Source organism: Pinus tabuliformis, chromosome 1_1 (assembly GCF_031772625.1).
Source record: "Pinus tabuliformis cultivar Carrire ecotype Pingquan chromosome 1_1, CPIR1, whole genome shotgun sequence".
NCBI classification, from domain to species: Eukaryota; Viridiplantae; Streptophyta; class Pinopsida; order Pinales; family Pinaceae; genus Pinus; species Pinus tabuliformis.
The window spans coordinates 214,941,594-214,957,122 of record NC_142297.1 but is presented as its reverse complement, the minus strand read 5'-3'; positions in this window follow the sequence as shown (position 1 = coordinate 214,957,122).

Here is a 15,529-nt window from a genome sequence, read left to right as displayed (position 1 = left end):
ACATCATTTGCAGTTTCCCATAACGAAAGTGAACTAGTCTTGCTGTGGCCTCTTAGATCTAGACCTGTCATAAGTGTCGTTTTGATCCTAAGAGTTAGTTTGTTTGCTGTTCATAGCTGATTGAGCTTTTGCTTTCGTCATATGGTTTGAATTTATGTATTTCTAGTGTTGAAACAAGTAAATCTTAAGGTGTCTTTTGATTTTGGACAAAAGCTTGTTTGCTTCAACTTGAAATTGAATTCAAAGTTATACAACAACTTTCTTTTTGTAATACATCAACATTAAGAAAGAGAAAAGAAATACCTGCATTGTGCATGTGCATTTTGACAGCTTGCATGTTGATTTAGGAAAAAGTGCATTAGTGTGTGCTCTATGATCTGTGTGAAAAGATGATGTCTTTCTTTTCCCTCAGTAGTTAAGATTTTCATAAGTTGAAAAGATTGAAAAGCTTGCTTATCATTCTTAGACTGCATTTAGGAGTTGTACCATACATCACGTGGTGATCCATAAAGGCAAACTGCTAAACAAGATCAACCTAAAATAAATTGAATTTACATAACAACACTTTGAAACATAACGCAAACACATAGAGGTCTAAGCTAGAGACGTGTTCCGGCGTCGTTAAACGTGATATCTTAGCATTGAGTGGTTGGGTGATTCCTCCATGGTGAAGCGATAAGTATCAATACGGACTTGTGCTCCCACGTACCGTCGCGTATATATTGGGAGACCCCTATAGGAATAAATCCTTTATCCATAGGAAGCCGTGTCGGCCACCCTACTGATCGCAATGCAGTGAACACAGCATTCACGAAGATCGACCACCCGTACCGTAAGACGTATTCTGTGGTTTTGCGAAAAGTTTGGCACACCCTCTGCCTAGAACTCCAGAGCAGTTTCTTTTGGCCTTTTTCAAACTCTATAACTCAAAAAGTCCATCCGAGCATTTGTCACTTCGGGCTCGTTAAAACATCGAAGGAGACTAGAGTCATCTTTAGCTTTTTCTCAACTCTTAAAAAGTGAAAAAGCAAGTTGTGTCTAAAGCGTCGTTATAAAATTTATTTTAAACGGAACATAATCACCTCCTATTCCTGCGTTGATCTTTAGGTTGAGAACATGGAACACACCAACCAAGGAATTCCCCATGATGGAAATCCTAGTCCCTTCTCCTCTTGGGGAGAAGTTGGTGCGCCCCACATGGCCACGTTGTCGCTTCTAGGACTGACAATTGGCCTGCCAGTCTGGCTATTCTCAACCAGTGTAGTTCAGAACACCATAGTTCCTGAACAGTCGAGTCAACAGTTAGATCAGTCTAGAGCTGCCCTCCAGCCTTCTACTTCCTATAACTCTTCCTCCAATCCTTCCTCTTCGCAAGGTAGAGCCGGCAAAAGTCAAGCTCCCATGGAGAAGAAGGAGAAGAAGAAGAGAGAGAAGAAGAAGAAGGAGCCTAAGGCGACTGGGGGCAAGCAAAAGACATCTGACAAAAATCCACACACAGCACAGACCGGGCCTAAATCGCCATGTGTCATATGTAGAGGAGACCACTTCCATCGAGATTGTCCCTGTATTCCCCGGATACTAAGGGATTGGTCCCCTCGTTTGCACAATTCGGGAGCATCAACCTCTGATAACCAGGTTGAGTGCTTACCGTCAACCAGCGAAAGTAAAGGTTCAAGACAGAGAGGGGGAGCAAGATTCCCCTGCAGATTGTGTGAAGGCGATCACGCCATCCACCGTTGTCCCTTCTTAGACGAAGCGAAGAGAGTTTTGGAAGATCATCCGGTTTCACCGTTACGACTTCCTCCTGGATACAAAAAACTCATGCCAAGTCCTTCGTTGGTTGAGAATACAGCTGGCCCGCTCAAGTGGTCAGCTGAAGCGTCAGTCATTGAAAATGAACCTACTGAATCCAGACCGGACGAAAGTCCAAAGGTCGAAACGGAAGTTGACCCGGTTCTCCCTTCACAAGTTTCATCTTCAAATGACACTGTCACTTTAGATTCATCTTCAAATGACACCCTCACTGAAGAGAATAAGGATGACACCATCCAGATTCTTTTCATCAACACCGACTCTGACGAGCATCAGGGCAATGCGCCCATTCCTTTATCGTAGGAAGGAACATCGTCAGGGTCATATCCGGCCGTGTATTCGGTCCCACCACCAAGCAACCTGGTTGTGTCCTTTGATTGGAACCAACTAGGCAGACCCCGGTTGCCAGCTAATATACCATTCAGAATTATAGTCCAAATATATAGAATGGTAATGGCTGGAACTATCATTGATGAGGGGGCATCTGTGAGTATCCTTTCCTCTATTGCTTGGAAAGCACTGGGTTCCCCGGCGCTTTTGCCTGAGATAAGAAATCTCTCGGGTTTCGATAAAGGAACCAGTCGACCATTAGGGATCCTCCCCAATGTGCCCATTACATTGAAAGGGAAGGCCGTTCAAATGAACGTGATGGTCGTTCAAGGACCCTTGGATTATAACCTACTCCTTGGACGAGACTATATATATTGCATGGGAGCAATAGTCTCCTCACTCTTTAGAGTAATGTGTTTTCCACATGAAGGAAGAATGGTCAAGCTCATAGACCAACTTTCATTTCTGGGATCACGCATCGCAAATAGTCACATACCAACCCTGAATGGTCTATTCAATCAAGAAATGTCTCCACCCCCAGTCCTTCTTCCCGATGAGTGCGAGTGATTCGGAAAATAGGACTGGAACCCAGGGGGCATGCATCCTGGTCTGCTTTGGGCAGAGAAAACCCTGGGTATAAGGTAGAATTTCCGCGGGAGAATATGACTAGTCCGTACCCCGTCCGAAAGAAGGAAGAGGGGTTGTTCTGGAACAAGATTCTTTTGTCAAAGTTATGTGTTTAAGGCAACGCCACTCACCTTTGTCTATTTCGGTAGACATTACCGAAGAAATGTTTCGTTTGAAAGATTAACGAGACAATCTTTGGGTAACCTGAAAGAGGTATGCCTTTCTTGGTAAAACAAATTTAATCTTTGAGTAGTGTTCTTCTCTTGTCGCGAGTAGCTGTTCTCTCGTCGCAAGTAGCTGTGAACACCCAAATAAAAGTAGATGTGGAAACCGGAGGGGTAACCTTGAAGTTGTACTTTATACCTGGGGGCATGCAAACCTTTTGGAGTGCAAGCAAGGAGCGATTATTTATCTGCTTTTTGGATTAGTCGTAACCAAACTTGCATAAAGAAAGGAGAGGGAGCATAGCTTTGGTAAGGCGCAAGCTCTATAAAAAATGGGATCTTTCAGGAGACATTCTTATCTTATGACTGGTATAAATGAGCAGTTTTAGCAAAGTTCATGCTCGTTAAAAAATAAACGCAAAATCGAGCAGTTTTAGCACGAGTTTATGCTCGTTAAAAAATAAATGCACATGTGAGCAAGCTTCCCCCAGAGTTCAAGCTCATCCAGAAAAAATGAACCGGTAAATAACCATTTGAGATCGTAAATCCATCAGCCATAAAAGCCTTGGTCGTGTTTGCACCGTCACCTCCACTTTTCATTTGGCCGATCATTCACTTCCACATGATTGTTTACCTATTTTGAGGAACAGCTGCGAAGAGTGATTTCACCTAGCCATCCTTGTGACACTGCCGTGATTGGAAAATTCCAACCTGTACTTGGAATCTGCTGCTATCCATGTTTATCACTCGTTCCTCAAAATACGAGTCTTCTTTGAGCTCTTTTCATCTGACTCGTAAAATATGAAAAGTTTGCCGATTTTTGGCCTTCCAGCTCGTTAAAGCGACCGGAAGAGCTATCCCTCCTCTAGATTTTAATCTTTTTGGACCTGAGGGATAATTGCACAAAAAGATCGATCACTTGTCTAGTTCGGCTCGATAAAACTATCGAACATTCATCCCTTCTGTATTGTTTTCTACTTTTTCGGACTTAAGGGATTAGATGACGAAAAAGGACCTTTGGAGTTAACTTTACGTACCTTTTCAGACTCTCTAAAAATGAAAAGGACCGAGTTGTCTTTGTCGCTAGACTCGTTAAAAACATTAAATAGCGACAAACTTGTCTTTAGACGAGAACGAGTTTCCCTATCGCTAGGCTCGTTAAAACATAGCGATGGGCTTGCCCGAAGGGTAGGTTATAGAACAAGAATATGTTATCCTCCTCAAGCTTGACAAAAATAAAGAGGTACTGGTCAGAAATGACTGGGGAAAAATTGGGAGAATCTCAAAGCTTTTATGGTAGCAAGTCGCTCTTGAACATGACACTTTTCCTCCGTACCACATCGAGTTGGGTTGTTTCATTCACCGGTCTCATCACCATGGTCTCGCCATACCATCCACATTTGGGGTAATGCTACCGATCCATCGCATTAGTGTCGTTATATGTTCAAGAGATGTCATTCAGAAAGAGTTAACCATGTCCCATCCACTGCCATACATCATCTTTCATCCTTTCATGACCGCCACCCTGAATCATATTTCACAGATCGTTTTCACCTTCATCACAATCATTAGCTCCGTTCCGTGTCACTGATGTGGGATTCATTAAGGCCCTCCTTTGACGGATCGCTTCTTGTCGACATCAGCTCATTATCCAAGAAGTTGATCTAGGAACACCCCCCTTAGTACTTTGAAGCTTGCATGCCTCAATGGCAAGTTTCTCACTTCCGGCGACAGGTATACATCAATGACCTTCGACCGAAAGATTTTGTGTGGTGTTTGACGCCAAGTCCTCTATTCACACCACGTGAATTGTACTGCAGTACCTTGAGGGTCATCATCATTATCGGTGATTCCTCTCGCGCTTGTTAACAGTTTACATCATTGACTGGTAATCAAGCGATGTCTTTCCATGTTCGACTCCAAGAAATTCTCACATGGATCGACTTGTACTTAGAGTGAAGATCGGACGAGTTTGAAGACCCCGGATCTAGTTTCATCCATCCGGGCTGCGATATATATTCAGGAAATAAAGACATTGACATGTGCAGCAGATGATCATCCTACTCAAAGGATGATAATTTCAGCAGAAAATTACCAGTCTACCATCAGACGATTGTCTGTTCTATGTACAGAAAAATGTATTTATAAAGCTAAGCATGGGAATTCCCGCCTCAGCTAGATCATGAAAGCAGTATGAAAAATAATGTATTGTATTGTATCTTATTACAGGTCACCTCTCAACGATTGAATGAACTTCGGATCCTCCTGTTAAAGCATTTCACCCGATAAACGACCTCATACTTTAGGGGGCAACTGTTATAGACATTTTTGTGCCTTACAGCATGAAGCATGAAACGTCCATAATCTAAGGGATCCAAAGTCCCTAAACATGTTGTTCCTACCCCTAGAGGAACAAGGTCAGCAAACCACAGCAATCCAAATAAGTTCTCCACTGAAAATTACTCAAAAACAAGTCAATTCTGGATCATGTCAACTGCTCCACTGAGCATGTGCGCTGAATGTCAACTGCTCCATGGTCTACCTGCGTTGAATGTCAACTCCAACAAAGGCTACCTGCGCTGAGCGAGATTTGACAAGTGGAAGTCTCATTCCTCAATGAGTCAGTGCCCAGGAAGCTTCCAAAGTGACACTTGGATCAGGGAATTCGCCTAGTGATGAGTAAGAGGTTCTAAAACTCCAAGTGGAAGCAAGAACCTCCAAGTGGACTCAAGAACTGAAGAAGAACTGAAGTGGGAGAGGACACTAGTCACATCTCAGGCTGACTCATCCTCTCTCCAAAACTCTATATATGGATCTCTCTCCCATGAGATCTAGAGGCTGGAACTTTGTGAATGTAAAGAATTGCTGTTGGTTTGAGTTTAGAACTATTGAGGTGATTTGCTTTGAAGGAGGTGAAGAGGAGATTTCTTTCTGCTGGGAAGGTGATGCTGGATTGGGCCTCTTATGGTTGTATCACTTCCTGAACCTTACTTCTTCCATTAATAAAGCATTTGAGGTTCTTCTATATGCATGTGTTTCAATGATGTATTGTTGTACTTGTGTATTTGATTTATTCTAATCCTTGAATCAATTATGAATGTATGCTTCTTGTAGTTTCCCTCTCTTGTCATTTTGCAGGATCTTGGTGTAGCTGGGCCCATGAAAGAGCAAGGAGCTGGGAGCAAGCAGCAAGGAGAGAAGATTGGATCAACCATTAGCGGAAGACATCAGTTAGTGGATCTCTTTCTCCCCTCTTTTACATCTCATAAAGAAGAAATCTTAGATAGCTTTGCTTTGATTGTTGCTAAGGAACTATCACCCTTAGAGTGGGATAGGGTCATTCCGTATTGGATACTTTTCCCAACAACACCCATATACCACACTGTACCTACCTTCACATGATATATACTTAATGAGGTGGTAGCTAATTTCATTCCAAGGATATGGTAGGCTTGCTCTTCTGACCCCATTTTTGTCTTCCATTCCTTCCTCTCGTTCCAAAAAGGATTTATTCTTTTCAATTCGATTGCTACCCTTATCTTCCTTTCTCCAAGGAAACCCTAAAGGAAGTGTGGTGATTCAGACTATGATTTTAGGGGTGAATTCTACAGAGAGGTATTTCACCATAGTAGTGGAATGGGTCCTAGTTAGTGGTATGAGGGAGAGAGCAAAGCCTTCGGCCACTTCATCATCATATCCCCTCATTTTTTTAAAGAAACCCATCCAATTGTTCCTTGTGAATATCTCTACTACAGGAGGGTGATGATGAATTCTCACTCTGTTGGTGGGTTCTCTCTTGTTAAATTCCCCTGACATTTTCCTCTTATGGATGTGGAGGGTGTATAGTTACTTCAAATTCTAATGGGTGAGATATTTTAAATGAAAATTCAGTGTACAATTCCCCTAGACTGCAATCTCTTTAACAAAATAGAAGGATTTTCTATATTTTTTTTACTTGGAAAATGTGGGAAGGTATAGCTCCTACCTCCTTGTCACTGCCTAATGAAGCCAACCTTTGGTTTTTCCCTTCTAAAATTCTTTCTTCCAATCCTGTAGATGAGCGCTCTATATCTTGTAGGTGCTCCTATGCTAAAAAAAAGGCTCATTGTCTTTCCTGTAGACTACTTCAAGGGCCAAGAGAAAGCTTGCTTTGATGTAGCCTCGAGATTATGAATGCCTCATATGCATGGGAATCAATGTTTTATTTCCTCATATGGGTGATTTGAGTGGGATGGTGTGCTAGCAACCGAAGTACAAGTACCCATTTTTGGACCGTTGGTCCCACTACCACATCATCATTCTCCTTACCTTGTAATCAACTCCCACTTCGGGCATTTGTAACTTAACCACTTTCAACCTCATCTCTTCTTTCTCCTAATTTGACTACTGCCACGTGTGTAATGAACTAACTGTATTCTCCTCGTTGACTGATCGAAGGTGGCCAAGTTAACTGGCCACCTTTTTCTTATAAAACCAACTCTTTCACAAATCTACATGTTTGATCATATTATGCTAATGAGAGAGTTGAAGAGAGATAACATACCTATGGTAAGATGCCTTGATGCTGCCTGTTGGAGAGTGAAGTCCTTGCTGTGTATTTGTTGCATGTGTTTTCTCTTTTTTTATTATTGTCCTCCTTTGATGTTTTTTCTTTGTTGCGCAGGCACTAAATGGTGATGCTGATGATCCTGCTGCTGTTGCTAAGCTATGGAGGAGCTTCTTTGACATTTGGATCTCCATGCTGAAGCTGACTGCAACCTGTGATTTTTTTGTTTTGTGGGATAGGTTGCTACAAGATTTCCTATAGGATGTCCTGTAGCTGCCTCTCCCCCAAATTTTTATTCATTCCTTCACTTTTGGAGCATGAGGATGGTTGTCATGGGTAGAGAAGGGGTCTAGGGATTGGTGAATGAGAGGTATAGCCTTCAGGTGTTGTCCCCTTGTTCTCTGTCTTTATCCTCTTTTATTTGTTTTTTTTCTTTGAAAACTGTAATTTTTTGAAACTGACTTTATTGGATGAATGCAGGGGTGATCATGGTGGAGAGAGGCATGGTGATGAGATGGTGAAGTAGATTTTTTTTTTTTTTGACATAAGTAGGTCATCCCCTTGCTCTAGGGTCACTTTCCTTGGGATTCCCAAGCCACTATAATTCCTACAGGATCATCCTGTAGGTTTTTAGGGAATCCTGTAGGTTTATAGGGAACCCTGTAGAAAACACAAAACCCTTGAAAACTGAGCTAGATGAGTTCAAAAATGGAGGGAATTATGGAATGATGAAGCATATGGAATGGAGGAATGAAAACATGAACTGTATAGGTCCTTTTGCTCCTCTCTTATTGCTCTGATCCTCCTCCTGTTGACCTGCAAACAACATTTCAAAGTTTTCTTTTCTCTCTTTTTTTTTTTATCTTTTTTTTCTTCTTTGAAAACAACTAGTCTTCCTCCATGAGGTTTTCATCCTAGTTGCTTGCCCTGGGTGCCTCAAAAGAGGTTTTCGCGCAAAGATATTTTTATCTCTTTTTTTGTTTTGACACCACTGGGCCGCCTCAAGAGGTTTTCAACCCAACAATGGGACTCAAGTGCGTCATGGAGGTTTTCACTTAAGTCTCCTTATTTTTTCTCTCTTTTTTCTTTTTTTTCTTTTTTTCTTTTCTTTTTTCAGTGACTTGATGGGGTAGAAGCTAAGACTTGCTCCACCACCATCACTGTCTTGCTGATGTCATTAATAAATTCTTGTTTTGACAAGGGCTCCTTATAGAACTTCAATCCATGCCCATTGACAAGTAAAGGAATAGCCTCTGCATCAATGGTTCTTATCTACACTGAACCATTATCATGACATTTCTCTATGACCTAAGGCCCTAACCATCTAGTCCTTAACTTGCCTTTAAAATATTTGTATCTAGAATCATAAAACAAAGCCCAATTACCTTCTTGAAATTGTTTTTCCATTATGTTCTTGTCATGCTAAATCTTCCTTTAAACTTGAGTCACCTCTGTGTGCAGGGGGCATGTATTCTAAACTCATCTAACCCATTCAGCTAGAGAAATCTCTCTTGTTGTGCCCTGGTGAGATCTATATCTAGTTGTACTTCCATTCTTAATGTGCTGTACTCAAATTCAATGGACGACAAAGCCTTCTTCCCATAGACGAACTCATAATGAGTGAATCTAGTGGTGGTCTTCCAGGTGGTATTGTAGGCCCAAGTGGCCTCGACTAATCTATCTACCTAGTCATTTCTGCTACTACTAATTACTTTGGTCATAATTCCCTCCAGCGCACTGTTGGTCACCTCCACTTGCCCATTATCTTGTGGGTGGTAAGGACTGGATGTTCTATGCTTGATCTTGTGTTGGCTTAACAAATTTTCAATCATGTGAGATGTAAACTGGCTGCCTTGATCAATGACCAGTTCTCTAGGGTAACCAAATTTATAATACATTTTCTCTTAAGAACTCAGCCACTTTCTCCTCTGTTGCTACTTTGATTGCCTTGGTTTTAGCCCACTTGGTCAAATAGTCAGTGCACATAATGATGTACTACTTTTTCCTGGATGGAGGGTCAATGGGTCCAATGAAATCCATGCCCCACTTGTCAAATGTATTGAAAGTCACTTAAGGTTGCAGAGGCATTTCATACCTTGGGGTATGATTTCCCATCCTTTGGCACCAATCACACTGACTAGTATACCTTCTCATATTCTAATGAAGGGTGGGCCAAGAATACCCAGCTTGTAGCACCTTGAATGTTGTCCTCTTGGCTGCAAAGTGACCTCCACAAAGCCCATCATGACAGGTCAGAAGGATGTCAAATACTTCCTCCTCCTTGACACATCTTCTCAGAATTTGATCCAGGCCTAGTTTGACGAGGTTTCCCTCAACCCAAGCGAATGGGGCGCTCTTCCTCACAATCTTGCTTTTCTCTTTGGAGGACAAATTCGGTGGGAACTATGCAAACACCAAGTAGTTTTCTATGTCAGCAAACCATGGAGAGATAACTGAAATTGTGAATAAGTGTGTATCCGGTAACTAACCATCGACCATTCCTTCCTCTTATGTAGGCAAAGTTAATCTGGATAAAAATTCTGCAACATTCTCCTTTCCAAGCTTATCAATAATAGTTAGATCAAACTGTTGTAATAAAAGTAACCATCTAATAATCCAAGAATTCACGTGAGGTTTATTCATCAAGTATTTAATTACAGCATGGTCAGTATGTACAAATGTTTGGTAACTTGTAATGTAATGCCTAAATTTGTTCAATGAATATACAACAGCTAGGAGCTCCTTTTCAGTTACTGTATAGTTTAGTTTGGCTTTGACATATTCTTATTGATGGAGTAAATAGCATAAGGTAACTTGTCATTTATCTGGCCTAGAGCTACTCCTATGGCTTTGTGAGAGGCATCGACATGTATATGGAAAGGAAGGGCTCAATTTGGGCCTCGGAGAATAGGTGCAGTGGTTAACTTGTTCTTCAGGGTGTCTAAGGCCTCTTGACAACTTTTTGACCATAAAAATTTAGAGTCTTTGGCCAATAACCCAAATAAAGGAGAAGCTACCTTGCTGAAGTCTTTTATGAATCTCCAATAGTATCTAGATAAACCTAAAAAACTTTTGACATCTCTCTATTTTTGCAGAGGTGGGACCCTTTGGATGATGGCTATCTTATTTGGGTCCACCTGCAGTCCTTTCTAGGATATTGAATGTCCTAGAACAGTTCCTTCAGTCATCAAGAACTCACATTTTTCAGGACTAAGGTACGGGTTCATTTCAATGCACTTGTTCAGCACCTTACCTAAGTTGGACAGAGCCTTCTGTAAATCACGCCCATAGGGTGTAAAATCATCCATATAAATTTCTACTGCAACGTGGACTAGCTCAGAAAATATACTCAACATTGCTCTCTGGAAAGTGGTAGGGGCATTGCATAGGCCAAAAGGAAGGACCCTATAGGAGAAAGTACCCCAAGGAAAAGTGAAGGTGGTTTTATCCTGGTCTTCTGGGTTGATCTGGACTTGATTGTATCTACTGAACCCATCTAGGAAAGAGAAAAATAAATTCCCGGCCAGGCCATCTAACACTTGGTCAATGAAAGGTAGAGGGAAATGGTCTTTCTTTATTGCTTTGTTTAACTCTCTGTAATTGACACAAATCCTCCACTTCCCATTTTTCTTTGGAACCAAAACCAAAGGAGAAACCCACTCACTGTCTGAGATAGGGTAAATGAATCTTGCATCTAGTAGCTTTTGCAGTTCTTCTTTGACTATATCCTTGAGGGTTGGATTCATTCTCATTTGGGGTTGTTAGACTAGTTTGCAACCTTCTTTAACTTAAATGTGGTGAGTACACAACGAGGGGTGCACTCACTTTATTTCCTTGTAACCCAAAGCAAAGGCATCCAGATGTTCCTTTAGCATGTTGCACAACTTTTCTTCTTGGTGTACAGAAAGAGATGGGTTGATTTTCAAAGTTCTCTCAGGGCCGAATTCTGTGGTTTTGACACGGGTAGGGTTTGAATAAGCTAAGAATAGATCAATCTGATGGTTGTTCTGGATTTCCTTTACTACTTTCTCGAAGGACAAGGTGCTGGGAGTTGGACTTTGGAGTATGTGTTCAATAAAATCATCTTCATCTAGTTGTCCTCCTCCCATGGCTGTTTCTAAGGTATAGAGTTGGGCTGAGTAGACTTCATCTTCTTCCTCCTATTCTAGCCATAAAGGTAAGTCATGTTCTAGAGATGGCTGAGCAGGAGGGTATAGGACTAACTTATTGGACATATGCCCATTTTTTATAGTCATATTTGCAACTTCGTAGCTGATGTAGGCATCGACAGTGGATAACCAGGGCCTCCCAAGGATGAGACGATAACCAGCAAGCTTGGCCTTAGGCTGGAGAACTAGGAAGTCTACAGGGAACTCCCAAGATTCAACGAAGACCATCGCATTCTCAACAATCCCCTCACGGATCACTATGGAATGGTTTGCAAGTTGCAAGACTATCCTCAACAATCCCCTCACGGATCACTATGGAATGGTTTGCAAGTTGCAAGACTATTGTGGTCTCTCTTATTGAACCTTGGAGATTGAGCTTGAGAATGGTGTCCTTAGTCATTACATTAATGGCAGCCCAAGATCAATCAAAGTGTGTGGGACAATGGTGCCATTGATGTGCACATCTACTGCAGGGCTTCTAGGGTCCAAATACTTTGGGCAAATTACCTGCCCTAGTATTAAGTCAGGCAGTTTTCCAATGACATTAATGGTAGGGGTGTCTCTTTTTCACCTCCCTGGATGTTTGAAGCACTTATCTTTAATTGGTTGTTGTAAATAGGTACATCCTTGATGGCTTAGAGAAGTGGAATTTTGACACATAGATTTTTTAATTCAACCAGAAGTTCTTCCTCTTCTGGGGTAGGCTAGACTGGTTGAGTTAATCTCTAAGGAAAGGGTGGTGGATTTACTCTAGGCATGCTTTCCTCTCTTTCCTCCTCACTATCCCTAGGTGGGGGTGGAGGTTGGTTTTCCGGGAGTACTCTCCCAGATCTCAGGTTGACTTCCTGAATCTCCACAGCATAAGCAGGATAAGATGTCTCTCCATTGTACACTTGTTGTGTTTGTCTATTGTTTGGGTTCAGATTTGGCTGGGCAGACATCTAAGGTTGTTTAGGTGGAGCAGGGTGTAAAATTTGTGGTTGAGTAGGTGGTGAAGGCAATAAAGCTAGAGCATTGTTGTATGGGGGCCTCCACCCCTGGGGCGGTGCATTCCACTGAGGTTGTGGTGGAGCATATGGCTGAAATTATTGGCTCGTCGATTGGACATGGTACTAAGGTGAAATAGACCAAGGAGGATGTGTAGACCAGGAGGGATGAGCATGGGCCCCCCAAGAGGGAATGGATGTGTTCTAGTTAGGGTTGTAATATGCATGGGATGACCCTTCCATGCCCTGCTAGTATGGTCGAGGCCCATGAGGTATCCTTTGATTTATGTAGCAGAGTTGTTCAGTCACCCCTTTAGTTCCCTGATACACAAATTTTAGCCTAGGTATAGAAGGGAACTTGTCTGTGGAGTGGTTTTCTTCACAGATCGAGAAGATTTCAATCAGATTCAATGGATATCATTCCTAGGGTGCCTCCTTGTGCATCTAGGGTAGAAAATGGCTAAGGCTCTCTTTGCTTCCTCCTACTTTCTCTTGATGTGCGTGGTGTCCATATGTAGGGAAAGAGTTTGCAACATTTCACTCTTGAAATCTTCCAACATATTTCCAATTTCACCTTTGATAGATGTATTGGAAGAGGATGGACTAGCCATTGGTTTACTACCCCTACCCTTTTTCTTAGCTACCCTAGAATGGTTCATAAAGACAGTCTTGATATCTTCATAGGTTAGCTGGTATGTCTCCTCCTGCTAGTAGGTTTAGGGTATCTGGATGATCTTCCCTTACCCCTCTGAGCAGGACTAGCCTTAGGGACTCAGGATCAAGTGTGCACCTAGCCCTTTTGTAGCTAAGATAGAATATTTCTTAATAATCCTCTAGGGATTCATCATGCCCTGAGGTCATCCTAAAAATTTCTTCTTTAGTGTCTTTGGACCTACAGTATTCTCGATACTTGTTATTGAAGGCTTGCTACAACTGAGCCCAGGTTGTGATGCTATCCCCAGGTAAACCCTTGAACTAGCGCAGGGCTGCAATTTTAAGAGCGGATGGGAATAGTTTTAACTTCTTCTCATCAATGGTGTAATCATAAGTTCTACATATGACAACAAACTCAAACAAGAAAGTGTCTGGATCTTTTTAGGTCATGCCATGGAAATGAGGAAGAGTAGAGGGGCTTATGTTTTTCATCTTGGTATCCCCATTAGTTTCTCTAATGGGAAAGGCACCCTCAATTCTTTCTCTTTCTCCTCTGTCATTTCTATTTTCATGCATTAGGTCAGTTGGAATGGGTTCTCCTTCTTCTTCTCCCCCTATAGGCTCTTCAAATATCTTTGGTTGCTCACCTAAGGAGTACTCCAATTCACAGCCATTGAAGAAGAGGGAAGGTTGGTTGTTTGAAGTGGTGGGGGTATTTGGTAGTCCTAAATTATCCCTATTCCTACGAGACATGAAAGAAGTGTTTTTGTTTTGTTTTATGTTTTTTTTCAAGCTTTGAGAATAATTGTAGAATTGAAATCACAAACTGAATGGAAACTAACTAACTGAATGAAAACTAACTACTTGAATGAAATCTCACTTGCAGAATGGAAAAGAAAGAAAACTAACTTATAATTACTTTTGCAGAAATGAAGCTAATAGCAGAATGTCAGAGATAAGAAATGGAAGAAAGAAAGCAAAAATCACATATTACTTAGACACCTCCCTGGAAACGATGCCAAAAAGTGATGAGCACTAGTATTGCAACAAGAATGTTGCAACTCTTGGGGCTACCAACTTTACTTTATCAACCCAGGGTTCATACAAACTTGGAGGTGACAGTGTTGTATACACAAGTAGATTTGATGGGTCCACTCTTTTTCACTGCTAAGATGGTGATAGACCACTATGGTTTTTCAAACCAGCCTTCAATTGATTCATAAGAAGCTTGATTACCAATGAAGAAAAGGGACATTTTCATTAAAGTAAATATTGTCTATTGTAGTAAGGAAGATACTGAAATCAAATTCTTAAACACACCATTCATCTAACTAACTTCTAAGAGGCTTTGCTTCAAAAGAATGCTAATTTAACACATGTGAAATGCTACTATCCTAGGAATGCAATTTGAAACATCCAAACATTCTATTATTGTGCACGTAAATGAAAAAATAAATTCTTTTTTCCTTTTTGTCTTTTTTTGTGTGAAAATGTGAATGCTAACTTCTCTTGGTGGTGTGGCAGGTGGATTAGGGATGACGGTGAATGGTCAGATGGCTTGGGAGGCAAGTAAGGGTCTTCTCCTATCTTCCTAGGGCTTTTTCCACAATTCGGCCTCAAAACATCCCACTATAGGTCAACCTACAGGATGTCCTAATGTGTCCTACAAGATGTCATAATGCTCCTACAGGATCCCCTATATTCCTAGAGGATAAAACTGAGAGCAAGAAGAGGGATTTGAAAGGTGATGTAAGTCTTAGGGAAGGTGAATGGTGGGTGAAATGAGGCAAGAAAGTTCCTAGGACTCCTTCAAAGCTCAAAATAAAGTTGTGATATGGTTGGATTTGCTCAACAAGCGTGAGAAGTATTCTTATGGAATGATGAATTTGGTGAGGGATTTAGTGAAAGTGTTATATACCAAGGGGGGATAATATGGGGTACCAAGGGAGGTACCCAAGGTAATAATGTAATAATGGGATAGGCCATAGTAATAAATAACGTGGTTAACCCATGTCATGTAAGGGACCACAAGTAGTTAATAATAATGTAATGGGCCCATGGTATTAGTTGATGGTATGAGGGAACCATGGTAATGACCCATGGTATTGTATGTATGAGGCCTATATAGAGGCTAGAGACTCCACATGGAGAGATATGAAGATGAAGAGAAGTATTCTTGTATGAACAGGCATATGGCTTGTGGAGTGTTCTCCTTCCTTAAGGAGTGAATGTATGGTGTTG